This window comes from Diorhabda carinulata, chromosome X (assembly GCF_026250575.1).
Source record: "Diorhabda carinulata isolate Delta chromosome X, icDioCari1.1, whole genome shotgun sequence".
Lineage (NCBI taxonomy): Eukaryota > Metazoa > Arthropoda > Insecta > Coleoptera > Chrysomelidae > Diorhabda > Diorhabda carinulata.
The window spans coordinates 8,209,097-8,223,912 of NC_079472.1; positions in this window are offsets into that span (position 1 = coordinate 8,209,097).

Consider the following 14,816-nt stretch of genomic DNA (forward strand, 5'->3'; position numbering starts at 1 on the left):
AACGACTTATATTGATATTCATTCTACTTTGAGTATACTCGTGCTGCTTTAGATGTTGTAAATTGTAAATCTCCACTGATTGATCAAGTTTGACCTATTTTCTTGGAGAGATAAATAGAAGCAATCACTAGAAACTTGTCCAGTGTCATCCTATTCGATATATATTTTATAAAATTACTGGAACAAACTGGATATGGAATAAATTTCGAATGTAAAATTAGCTTAGCAATAGACGTCGGAATATAAAATACACGTACTATTTTCTGTATTATATCCGACTGTTTTCATAGCATGAAAGTAAAACAGTCATTTTTATAATTCTCAGATTCTCTCCATGATATTGGTTAAGAAATTGGGAGAATTGCATCATCTTCTGCTGACTATTTTAATAAAACAATTCTGCAGCTTCCACAAAACATGTGGTACCCACTGATTCGCTTCGAAAATTCAAATTATACATATATACACTTTTTGAAAAATCTCTTTAAAAATATGAACGGTCCAAGAACTAACAAAGGTGATAGAACTTCATATGCACTTTCTACTCGCCATTTCAATTAAATTTGGAACAAAATATTAGAGATTCACATATTATTGATGACGATTGAATTTCAATCACCATGTAGGGTAGTTAAAAGAGGAGATTTGATTGAAGGAAAAAATATTGCATAGTGGAATATTTCTGTATTTTTTTATTTAAAAAGATATATCGAGATATTTATAAACGTTTGTACTAGAGTACATGAAAAACGTTGAAGCGTGAACTCGTATATTTTTTGTTTATGTTTACTCCTCAGAAAACCATTTCGACTTCAAGGATTTGATATATGTTAATAATTTGGAGATACCATTTGCATCCTATAATGTCTCGCATCTCATAATCTACAGTTCCTAATAACTTAGATTATGTGTTTAAAAGGAAGGGACCTAGTTTTAAACATTGGACCTTTATTGGAGTTTAAAACTTAGACGATCTTAATTTGGATTTAACGTCAAACTTTGCCTCGTGGAACTACCTAGTCCGGGACGATTGACTTCTTTGGTTAATGACCACATTCCACGGATTTGGTCCTGTTTGTATTCTCCTGATAAGTAGGGAGTCTAATGTGTTGTCAAAGGTCAGATCAACTCTTATTAGTTTTTTTGTAAAATTTAGTTCATTATTTGTAAACTGTAAACTAAAACTCATGAGTTTTGCGGGTAACTTTTTTCAACCTGTTTTTATTATAATTTCAAATATAAATCATTGTGTTTTATTTTCAACAAGTAGTTTTATTCCTAAAGATACCTCAACCTATTTCTATACTTTTCTTAGTTTAGGTTAAGAAACTGAGTGGGGTCCCATTTGGAACTTGAAAGCATATCAAATTTCTGTACATATTGAACACAGCAATATCTTGCAACGAACCCTGACAACACACATTAACATGATGAGCTTAGTCGGAGCCCAAAATGTGACTTTTTAGTTACAGTTGATTACATTAAATATACCATCCTGTATTTTATCACATTTTCCGATATATTTTTTTCAGCCCATTCGCATGGTATAGATATTCCTTATTCCTATATCCAACCATTTTGGAGATATTGTTTTATTTGATTTGAAACATAACAATACTCAATTATTTTAGCATTAGTATAGGGTAAGCCACGATTTCCATTATTTGAATATGATATGAATACTGAAAAACAATCAAATGCATAGAAGGATTATTAATTTTGGTTCTCATTGGAAACATTGATTGGGTACTTTGAATATATTAAACTTTGAAACAAAACCAGCTAAATGTATTATTAACAAACAAAATTTCATAATAACTGTTGAAAATTAGCACCATCAATTAACTTCTAAATATCAATGATTCTTTTTCACTGAGTAGCGATTTGTACTTCTGGATATATTAAAGAGATTAAAAGCGAGTGAGACTATCTGCATGATATTTTCATTTCATTTGTCGTAATAGATTCTGAGAATACTAGATTTTCAATGTAACAATCAAAACAAAATTCAAAATCTACAGGAGTTAGAGCTGGCCAACAAAACAGACCCAATCACGAAACATATCGTAAAGATACTTCAACTTGCTGATATCAAGCTAAAACGCCTCTACATTTCTTGAAATATCTAACACTATTCGCATGGTTTCTTTTAAAGGTAATATCTTTCCCCATCCAAATTTTCATAATAAAATTTTATCGCTGAAATTTTGTCGTCTTTTACGGCACAAAAAACATTGAAACTCGAATTATCCGTTATCTTCTAGCATATGGATTTTTAAAAGACCAAGCATAATATTTTGTTTATTATATATAATATACCTTATGCGCATAACACCTATTCCATTGAGTCTTCGTTTTCAAAAATCATCCACAGAATGCTACCTTATGAAAAACCATATAACCATATAACAAATCAACTATCAAGTCTTGGACAGTTATAGTGTACTTTATACAAATATTTAAATGATTGTTCTAACTAACATAATGAATTATTTCATGAGTGATTAGATTTAGATATGAAAATTGTCAAACGTATTGAAAAAAATACAGTGGAAAATTTGATAAAACACAGGATATTCTATTCAAAATAAGTAGGTAGAATAAATCACATGAATGATTCAAATTGTGCTTCGTTACTCATTGTAAAAAGAAATAAAATTACTTTAGTTTTGGTACATTATTTATTTTAGTTTTATGGAGAATTTGAAAGTGAATTAAAAAAATGTAGTTTTTGTTTAAAACCACAGAGTTGACGTCTACCTCCGGTATACCCAATGTTTCACATTCATGACATTATATTTGAACTCAACGTCATCCAGAACGTACGACGTCGTAACTCCAGATTATCAACATAAATATATCCTCTATTACTTCTAATAAAAATTTATCCCGCCACACTCTGTATAGAAGATGTTAATCCTATCCAATTTTCACGAATTATCCAACTTAATATATTATGTAAATACTTCAGTAATCTTATACAGTTTACCTTGCATCAAATGGGTTTTTATATTGTGTTTATATATCCTCAAAAAACGGATCACTGTTAACGAACGAAAAAATCACTTTATTCTATTTTGATGATGATTTTGATTTTGAAATTTTTAAAGACGTTAGCCTCACAAAGTAATACTAGGCCCATTGCCTCTTACATTTCGCAAATCAAGTTTTTGGCGATACAAAACACAAACAAAATATACAATAACATATAAGTGATGTATCATAATAAAATATTTCATAAAGAAATCAGAGAACTATGCTCAACATATTCCTAAGCACCCTAGTCCAGAGAATGCAGAATTTGCAGATTTTCTGATACCATCCGATGAAGTGTGAAATTTAAATTGAAAAAGCTTATATTTGCACATTAATTAGTTTGCATAATAACGAATAGTACCTCGTTAAATTGCTGTGATCAAAAATTAATTCACAAATGAAATCACAAGAGACAATAGTAATTTTACTGTTGTTCAAGATGTAGTAATCTCAGATGAATTACCTTCAAAAAATCAAGAATTAGCTAAATTGTTATATAGCTCTATATGTTATAAAATTGATATGTTATAAAATTATGATATATTATAAAATGTTATAAAATCAGTCTTGTGTGTTTTTTGCTTTAAAGGTGATCATACCTGCATTGATTGTGATTTGTTTGTTCATGCAATCATTGGTTCGCCAAAAAGCATTTATAGAAAATTTATAGAAACAAAAACACAACGTCAAAAAGCCAAGTAAGATTTAGAAAAATAAGTCAATGAAATATTATCCGTTACCATTCCTAATTATCCTATACCTGAAGAAGGAAATAAAGTCAGAATTTCGAAATATCCTTACGTCAAACTGCAAATCTAAATGTGCAATTGATAGGTGTTTGTGTCATTAATTAATTTTTTGTGTGATTTGATATGTCAGCAGCAATCACTAGATTGCACTTATAAGTAATTCTATGACGTGGAGTTTTGCAATTTCCTGCCAACTTCAGACTGAGAGAAACAGTCAAAAGAACGTTATATATTCGGTTGCACATTCCAGTAACCGCTGAATCAAGAGCTCTTTGACTCATTTATTGTGGTGAGTCAATCCACGTTCTACCCATTTTCTTTTTTTAAACTAAAGATCATTGTATGTTTTGGCTTTTTCAGCTATATTACCCCACTTTTTCATACACGGACTCTAATTTTGTTCAGATCACAGACTTTCCCATTGGGTTTTTGGTTTTCGTTTGGGCCGAATTAAAAATTAGGTGTATTATTTAACTTGACTAAGTTGTTTATTGTATCATTTTGGATCATTATTATGCATTGTCGTCCCTGACCCTCCGTTATGTTATTAATAAGTAACACAATATATGAATATAAAAAATATTTTCAACATCCTTTCCATGATTAATGAAATAACGTGGTTTTGTTATACTAAATTAATTTTTCGGGCTGCCTACGAATTATTTTTTTATTTCATAGTTTCAACGGCTTGTTTAATTCGACTCGCTTTATCGTGATAAAAATTCAAATTCGACAACTGCAATTAATAAAAGAGTGTTTGGAACACATGCAATGACATTACTTTTTATTAAAGCTTTTATTGGTGTACGATGGAACAAGTAATCCAAGGATACAAATTCTAGACCCTGGTCATTGAGGGGGAAAAATTATTCAAACGATAGAAGTAGCTTACACGCTTTCCATACAACTGAGCTTAACGTTAATTTTTTGTTCATTTAGGGTTGAACAAAATCAATAATAATAATAAGAATCTGTCATGTCTGATTCAAAAAAAATATTCAATCACATCACTGAATTAGGTGATTTTGATATTAACACGAATAACTAGAGAATAAATAAAATTTGAAATTGGACAGCAATGAAACAAAAGCACTAAACTAATAATTCAAGTAATAACTGATAACATTAGAAAGATAGCCGCTCTCTCCGTTAATACACATAAATACTTCCTCTCTACGATCTCCATAAAATTTCTTGAGGTATTTACTTCGAATCTTATATTGAACGAGGTTTACAGAGATGAAGTTCAAATATTAATTCATACTTTAAAATGGTAATTAACGCGACGCGACTCTACATGATCAAAAAACATTTCTCCAACGACATTAATAGATGCATTACTCGTGAAGACTATGGATCTTTTCTGTTGAAACTCTATTTCTGCAGTGTTGACACCAAGGGTTTCCAAGTTATAGCTGCAAAAATACGCGTAGAACATGAACACTTCTCAATAGTTCTGAGTAAATTTTGCTATAGTTCTTCTCAGAATGGGCGTTTACGTATGCAATAACATCTTCACCTGATAAAAATCTTTCTTCTTCAAACTAAATTTCGAGATGAGGAAACAAGAGAAAGTCGCTGAGGGTCAAATTTGGTAATCACAGTGGGTGATCAAAGAATTTTCCAGCCAATAAAACCGTCTTTGCCATTTTTAGTTAGCTTCTCACAATCGACAGCCTCAACTGTCTTCGTTTCAGGAACATAGTGGAGGATCCAGGTTTCATCTATATTTATTAGTGGATGTAAAAACCCAACTCATTCTGCTCTAGCCCCGTCCAGAGAGCTAGCAAATCATTCATTCGAAGAGGCTTTTACTCCAAAGTGAACAAACGTGGCCCCAACGCTCGAATAACCTATTCTTACATAATTTTCAAGTCATTATATAGCAAATGCGTATGCTGATAACCTCTTCCATCCCTTCAACATAAATCCGACTGCTATCCAGTAATATTCACCGAACTTTTTCGCTAGTTGTCGCAGTTTCCGAACACATGTCCTGGTGTAGAGTCTTCGTGCGCAAGATACACCTCATCTTCCATTAGCGTATGCTTATTAAGATTCAGAAACAAAAATTTCATAATAGCTCGAGGAAGGAAAATGGAGAAGGTGTCTATAAAATTGGAGATACGTCAATAGATTCTAAATGTAGAATCATTGTAACTATATTAACTATAGCTTTGAGAGTTAGATTCAGAGGTTTCAAAAATGAATGACACCAAACTAACACTTGATGAAACTAATTATTTATTGGTATCAAATCCAATAGATGTAATATAAGCAAGGCTTTCATGGTTCAATTCCACCATATTTTTATTATGTCTAATTTACTCAAATTACTTATTTACTTTTCTTATTCTCGTTAGAATCAAATCTCATAATTGTTATTGAATTGGACACAAAAAATAATGGGTGATGAACAGATACGGTCATATAGATTATAAATAATAATCAATAACATCAATAAAAAATGCTTAAATATGTTTCCCAGCTCATATTCAGTAGTTCTGACATCTTCAGATACAGATAGAAATGTAACGATTCACCAAACTCAAGTGTCAAACCCGATCTTTCACATCAAAATTTGTGAAATCAAATACCTAAGGTAAGTTTGAAATAGTACCAAATATCTTCTCCATTGTTGGCACTAACCGAAGATTTAGGACTGTGGATGGCTTTTGATGAAATTCTTGTGGGTTGATAATTTACCAAAAGCGGCTGCTTTTACACAGAATCAAGTGGAAGTGAGTTTCATCAACCATCACAAAAATAGAATTGTCGTAAGCAAAGGAATCAAGCACACTTTTAAATCGTTCTGAACCACCATAATCTTAAGGATAGAATGTATATTCATATACTCGTATGAAGATGTGTCAATGTCATGTATGATAAATTGCTAATTCCTCTTATGGGATCGAACAACTAGATAACCTAATTTACTAGAAGATTTGAAGGCATATTGCTTTGAAGGTTACAGCAATCCTGTATTTTATCAACCGCGAGTAGTGCCTCTCTAAAGACGATCTGTTACTTATTAATAATATAGTAAAGGAGAATTAATGTAGAATTATTTCAGTTGATTAGCAAAATCATAAGTCTGGGTTTGACGCTAATAGGCTTACTTCCAGGCTTAAGAGTTTCTATAAATACGCGGATGTTAAATCAATTAAATTTCTTAAACTTATTGTTCGTTTAAAAACTTATTGGAATTGAATTAGTTAGTAATTATTTCTATGCTATGATTCTTTCACATAATTTTTTCTTTCTGTTGAAAATATTTCAAGAAAGTAATGAATACGAGTACACTAATTACACTAGTACTACACCCAAATTCGCTTACGCCAGGCTAACGTGAATGATTGGTTGCCCAATAGGCTCGGATTCTAAAGATGATTGTAATCCAAAAATCCTGGAGGCGCGAGGAGATCTCTAGGAAAAGTTTTCTGTAGGAGTCTGACAGCTATTGCCTGAAGTACAAAAGGAAAGTCGATATATATGATAAAAGGAAGACGTGATATTCTATAAAAGAGCATAGCTATGTCAACTTTTCTCTTGGTCTGATATATTTTGAAAAATGAGCTTGGTTAGAACGGGAATGTTTGTCCTCGGAAACCATGCTAAACAATTCAATTTAACTGTTATTTCTTCCTTTGTACACGAGTAGGTTACATGGTGAAGTAAGCATAAGTATGTAGTGGATGATTATAATACTAGGAGAGAAAATGAATAATTGGCTATGTGTATTTCAAACTAGTTGAGTGAAAGGTTTTTTTTTGTATTCGAGTAGATGTTTCATGCATTTAAAGGATTAATTTCAACATTATAATAATTATTGGTGCTCGAAGAGGATTTAAACTGACCTGAATCTTTTTTGTCTTTGCGAGGAGTATTGTCTGTTATATAAGATGAGTGCCACCTCCAAGGAAAACAATCATGACCATTGTCCTGATTATAGGATCAGAAATGGTGAATTTTGGACCACCTTTACGGGAACTTCTGATGAGCTGAAATCTAAAACAATATCCTGACAAGGATTATTTACTTTGTACATATTGGTCACTTTTATTAGAGGTACTTTGGAGGATATCGAACGCAAGAACTGGTTGAAAAAGAAATTTTTTATACCAAGTGGTTATGTAATGGTAGATACCGTTTCCTCAAAGTAAAATAGATATCAGAGAGAAAATTCAACATTATTGGAGAAAATGCATTATCAGAGTTATCTTTAGGAAAATATAGTGCGCAACAACGCTTACATGATGTTCAAAGATCTTTGTTGAGTTATAGAAATTAACATTGATCACGTCAGATCACATAGTTCGTCAGACTAACCTAACCTAATCTATCGTGATTTTCCTAGAGCGCTACTTGTTCACAGTAAATCGAATAACTGTTAATAACAGTGGACGCGAAAATCCTATATAAATACCCGATATCACAAGCTATTTGTTTTCATTTAAAATTTTTATAGCGTTGGTCATCAACCTCTAGGGATTGAAGGGACAATGAATAAGTTTATTTAGGAAATCTGCATTCATTTATAAAAAATTTTATATTTCAGAATTTTTCATGCACGTTTTATAACGTCGAGAATGAATTTATCCATTACTCCGGTACATCAGTGTATGTTTCCTATTGCACTATAAAATTCACACATCACCGCTTTTAACAAATGCCTGAGGCGATTTTACCTGTAGTAACCGTTAGAGTTAAAATTAGTTCAGTAAAAAAATATTTTCCAGGTCTATAAAAAGCGAGAATCCGAGTGGCGGTATTGTTCTGTCGAAATATGCATAAAATTTATGATATAAAAAAATTGTTACCGATAAATATTTATATATATTATATTTATATGAAACACCAAGCTTCTTCAGTAAACTCGTAATATGATATATCCTTCGATATTTTCTCTACATATTCCCTCAGGTATTCCGCTTTTCTTTATATAGAGGTCGTCGTTTTGGATTTCTAGGTAATTACAGAAACTTAAGCCATAAAGTTTATATACAGTGTAATGCAGCTATATGAACAGTAAAAAGGATGATACGGGATCAGTAAACTTTGAGTAAAGACTTCGGCAATGATTTTATTTTGTGTAATGATACACATACTTTTAATTTCAGATTTTACTTGTCGTATTCATTCATTTGTGTCACATTGGTGAAACGTGAACTAACAATTATGCGTACAAGTTTATCATTTTCATCATAAATCGTACTCACCATTCATCTTTAGTAAATTGACGTATTATTCTTGTTGGTAGTGTTTCATCAAGTTGTCTATTGTTAAATTTTGATAGATATGCTGAATGTTATAACAGTTCAGTTGAATAATTTCAGTTTTTTGTTTTATTATCAAGATGATACAATATTATTTAGAAAAAAACCAATTCTTCCAACCAACGACGAATTCCGGACAAAAATCATTTTCACGTTAAGAGTATATGCACAAAACATATTGAACTGACCATTTGCAAAAAATAAGCTTTGAAGCAGTTACAATCATATAAGGTTATGAATTTTTGGACGTTGATTCAAACATATCAGTGTACTCGGCCGAGTAAAATGCACGCGCATCAGTAGCCAGAGTTGTGGTATTCACACTTGCTAGTACACTGGCATGCTTTTTCGCATTCAGGTTCAATTGGGGTGAGCTGTGGTTCTTTGAATAAAGTATATTTTTTCTTATCGGTAGGACCATCTGTACGTTTGCATGTAGTGTGTCGTACAACTTAATATTTAGTTTATAAACGTCGTCTGCTCCAAATCAAGTACATACCCTAATTTTTTTTCATATCCTGATCTAATATTCTTGATTTCATTCTTCTCTTGTTTGTGAAGTTTGGGTACTGAATTTTGGCCGAATCTCTCAATCTGCAATATGCAGCTTCTTGAATATGTTATTTTTTTTAATCATCACATTTTACATTTACAATCATTCTTCATTTATGTGATGTTCGTTAAAATGAATAGTTTCCTCATAATTTCACTTGTGTTGCTGTCGACAAATTTTTATTTCAACACAGCTCGCAAAACAAACGGAAGAAACATGCTAGTAGATGTTTAGATGTATTGGTGCTTTTGGACCCCCACTCTTTACTAGCACGAAGAAGAGCTGGGTCCGAGTATACTGGCATGTCCGAATGATCCTTTAATTATACGGCTATGACTTTTATAATTAAATAGGCTTCTCTTCAGGAGGTTTTTCCATACTTTCGACCGTTGAAATCTGTGAATATAAATTCATTGTTTTTTACGCTGTGCCAAAAACAAACTAAAGGAAATGTATTGTAAACGGTGAAAATATTCTCCACCATCACTATCCTCTTCAACATTTCCATCTAGCAAAATGTCTAATGGAAGCCACCATATTATTTTTTCACTCGAGAATGTTCTATCTACTACCTGATATCAACTAGCATAATTATCTGTTGGTATTGATTGACTGCTCACAATTCATATAATTCGACAAAGTTTCAATGAATAAATAATATTTTGTAAATGTTGTGAATCTCTAGCTTTTTTGATGTGACTTTTTTGAAAAGTAGAAAAATAGATCACATTTACCAAATTTTGGATAAGAATTGGTCAAATTACTTGTTCATAGAGTCTGTCTACTTCTATCTACTTTTTATTTCAACGAAAGTGATCTGCATTTCTGTCCTAAACTATAACCATATATAACTCTCAAACCTTTCATCTGTATGTGTACGTATAATTAACAAAAAACCGGCTTAAAATTTGTGCTACCTAATGAACTTCCACCTTGTTAGTGCTTCGAATTGGAAATAACATTTCGTTGGAAGTATCTTCAATGACTCGGAAAATGTCGGCACATATTATTGGCTCTCTCGCTTTACTTGACATTGTGTGAGAAGTCAACCAAACTTTGCGGTCACAGTTATTTTTTAGATGGAAAGGATCGAATTATCGATAGTTTCGATTGGACTTATTATGTTCTTCTCATTAAAAGATCTGATTATAAAGAATATGAAAAAGCTTTAAAAAAACATATAAAGAACCACCTGGTTCTGGAATAAAGACAATATTTTGAATACTATTATTTCCATGCTGAGATCACGATTATTAACATATAATGATGATATACAAGGTGTACGAATTAACAAACAAGAGTACATTGTCCATTTTGTTAAGTGACAACAATGTCTTTGTTATTTTAACGGCTATCAAGCGGAGAGAAGATGAAAATAACAGTTTTACATGTTTCAGAGAACACGATCTTAGGAAAACTGCTGTTTGTACGTAATAACGTTCAATAAAGATCTTCTCTCTGCTCCTTATATAGTCTTAGGCATATCGGGTACAAATGTTTCCATTATTTTCTGTATTCTGCTTAACTTCATGTACCATCTATTGTTTCCAATTCCAATTAAAATGATTGCTTCTTATTACTGGTTTTTGTTCTATTATTTGCTTGTCTCCTCTTCCCTACATTTGTTTTCCCAGCTATCCTTCTCATGTATTTAATATCAAATGTGTTAATCCTCTCGAACTACATCCAAATTTCCAGTCTTTCTACTCTGCTGTGTTGAATCCATAAATATTTTTATCTGATAGATTCTTAATGATTATTATAAATCTATTGTCATAACTTGTATATCTGGTTTGAATGCTACATGTTCTTTTTCTAATTTATATTCTCCGGACTCTCTTACTCTCTTTTACAAGATTCTGGTGTGAAGTTCATAGTCCTATGGTAATTAACTTTCAATTATCACATCACATCTTGTCTTCATCTTATAAGTCCTACGAAACAAAATATTTTCTAAGTCTTCAGTTGGCTCATCTTTGGTTTAGTACCAACAACGGATCTCTTGTGGATCCCCTACTTTGTACTTGCATATATTACCTACTCAATAAAACAATTTATTTAAGCTTTTGAGATTTCTGTGGTCCTGATTATCTCTGGCGCCATCAATGACACTCTAGGTTAGCTTAGGTTAAGATGGGTTAGGTAACGTTGGATTAGTTTATGGCGCTTCATAAAATAGAACAAACGAGAATTCTTATACTGAGGAAGACGGTAATGGCTAATATATTTTCAATGCAAAAAGTCGTAGTTTTCACACTAAATAAAAATCAGAGCAAGACAAATATAGAGATCGGTTACACGAGATGCTGCATCGATAAGGAAATAGACATAAACAGATGACTTCCGAACATTATCTGAAGCAGTCAAGTACTGCAATAGAAATGACAAACAGCTTCAACTGTGGTAAGGGAGGACAACTTACTTACTCATACTATGTAACAACAAGAAGCACACCACATGAAATGCAAAGAATTTTGGACCACTCTGACAAAGAGTCGAAGATTAATGAGGTCAATGAATCCAAACAAATGCAAAGAAGCTCACCACTAGCACAGGAAAGAATTTTGTCTATTATTATTATTATTTTTAGAATAGAAGTCGTTTACAGAGTAAAAGGCACTTTCCAGTAAATATGCTCTCAAATTAATGCGGAATGCGAGAAAAGATGATATCGATTTGATTTCAACTGGCAAGTAATTGTGCATTTTTCAACTTCAACCCAATGATCAACAATTCTCCATGGTCAGATAAACTGGATGGGAAGCAATGGAAGCAAACCATTGAAAACACCAACTAATTGAGATATGGCGCTCAAACATGAATATCAAAAAAGATTGTACCAATTTGGTGAAAAAAGGTTGATAATTCGATTTCACTCGCGAATTAAATGCACCATGCAATTCGAATTCGATCAGACCATGCATAGTACGTAGTCCTTCCTAAACCAAGCATTATGGGCCAACATTTTATTCAAATAATTCTATAAAAGTAGTTATAACCCTCGATTAAAGTTGAAATAGAAGTTTTAAGTGTTGATGATATTCATACTAAACAGATTGTACACACAACCACTATACGAACACTCATAATTACACTGTCTGACGCGCACTTCGAAAACACATGTTATCGTCTTCAGAGACTGAAAATGGACTTCTTCAGTGTTCAGAGTGTTCAATATCTCAACTGTAGTGTCACAAGTCGACGGCTGCATTGCATTTGATGGCGTCGGTCATAATTTAATGTAATAGAATTTCTAAAATATAGTGGGTGGCTCCATCTATTATTGGGTAAGCGACTGTTGAATTATTTATTCTCCAAATTTTTCACTGTAATCGATCAGAATATTCTAAAGAAAAGTTGTTACTTATTAAATAGTCAGTTCGACAATGCTCTAGAGCTATTGCAAGAACACATATAAGGCAGAAGCATCCAGCAAAAAAAATATAGATTACTAGATGGAATATATATTCTTGAAGTATGAACTCAATTCATTTCGCGTATTTTTATATATCTTTTGATTGAAAATAATTGTTGATACTCGTATATATGAATGCCGCTTATGTCAACCTCATGCAATACATATTTCACAATCCTCAACTGATATTTGGAATGAATTAATATTATAACCCATGCCCGATACGCCTATAAATAGTAAAACGTAAATTTTGAATATTGTAAATTGTAATAGGTCTATTGGTTTGAAATGCTACACTCAGAAAAAAACAATTCATCAAACTTCACTTTTCGTGATGTGAAAGAAATAGGCAATGATATCTAAAAATGTGCAAAGAATTTAATTAACATGTATTAAGAGACGACACTGTAGCTTAATATACTCCTATTTTATCATTTTACGCATTAGTACTGAGGGTTATTCAAATTTTATTTTGTTTGTGTTTGATTTTATCGATTCTTCACCCATTTGATGAGAAAATATAGTGATTTTTTGGAAAATAGTATTCTTGGCAAACTTCTCAAAAGTATTCATTCTTAATGCTTCTTATTTTGATTCCTGAATGTTAAATTTTCCTTTTTATTGTTGTTCAAGGTGTTTCAATGATAGAGGTCCTCAACTTTTAATATTCCTTGATATATTATTCTAGCCAAATAAATAATAAATATAATATGAATAATAAATAAAAAATAATAAATAGAATTTTATTGGACAGCAAATAATATTTTAAATATCATAAATGATTAAATATTAGAAAGAGGTTATAAAAACTCATTTCATTATAAGAAAACTATACCTAAAAAATCTTCATTAATCTGGGTAATCTATGGCAGCCTCAGAGGAATCTACGTTTTTATAAAAGTGGTGAAAACAAAGCCAGTATGTATTCATACTGGTAGTTCTGTAGGCCTCACTTGGTTGGACTCTTTCCTCCGCCGATTAGGTCCTAGGTCCACAATTCAATATTCTTCTTGGAAGTTGGTTTTATAGAAAAGCTTGTTTGGTTCAGGTGATCTAAGTTGCAGTTCTACTGCTTCACTTATTAAAAACTTCTCTTTGTTGGTGTTAGATTTGTTATTTTTAAGAGGTGCTTTGTTTTGTTCATAAAGTGACTTGAAGTTTTCAAAGTCTTTTAGGGTCATGTCATATACCTATATCAAATCTTTGAATCGGCACTGGCGAATAAACTGTTGCCAGTCCCATGGCACCATCATTTGTGTTAGACCAACCAGCTTTTTAGCCTCCTCAATCAAGGAATGAACTCCATCGACTTCCATAAGGGTATGCCCTTTTATTAAATATTTGTGAGTAATCAATTTTAACGTATGCATTGCTCTCAAAATACACATGTAAGCTGACACTACCATAAAATTTTGATTTTGACCTTTGCAATTATCTGACTAAACTGTCAGCTCCATAACTGTCGCAAATAAAATGTCAAGTATGGTGTTGGCGAACATTATTGCAGATAGATCATGATCGTAAACTCCTTCGGTCCAGTATGTTTTGATGTTCCTTTATCATGCTTTCTTAGCTCATATCTTGATTTAGCTTCATTAAGCTGATTCTCATACGCTTGCTGAATTTGCACCTTTTGCTCTTCATCATCTTCACTTCTAAGGTGCAGAAAAAATGCATTGCAAGTGTCAGAGATGTCATTGGAAGACTACTTGTGGAAAATAAGTTGAATTCATAATCAAAAATATGGAAATAAACCCACTCCTTTGCTATTAGTTTTGCATCAAGGG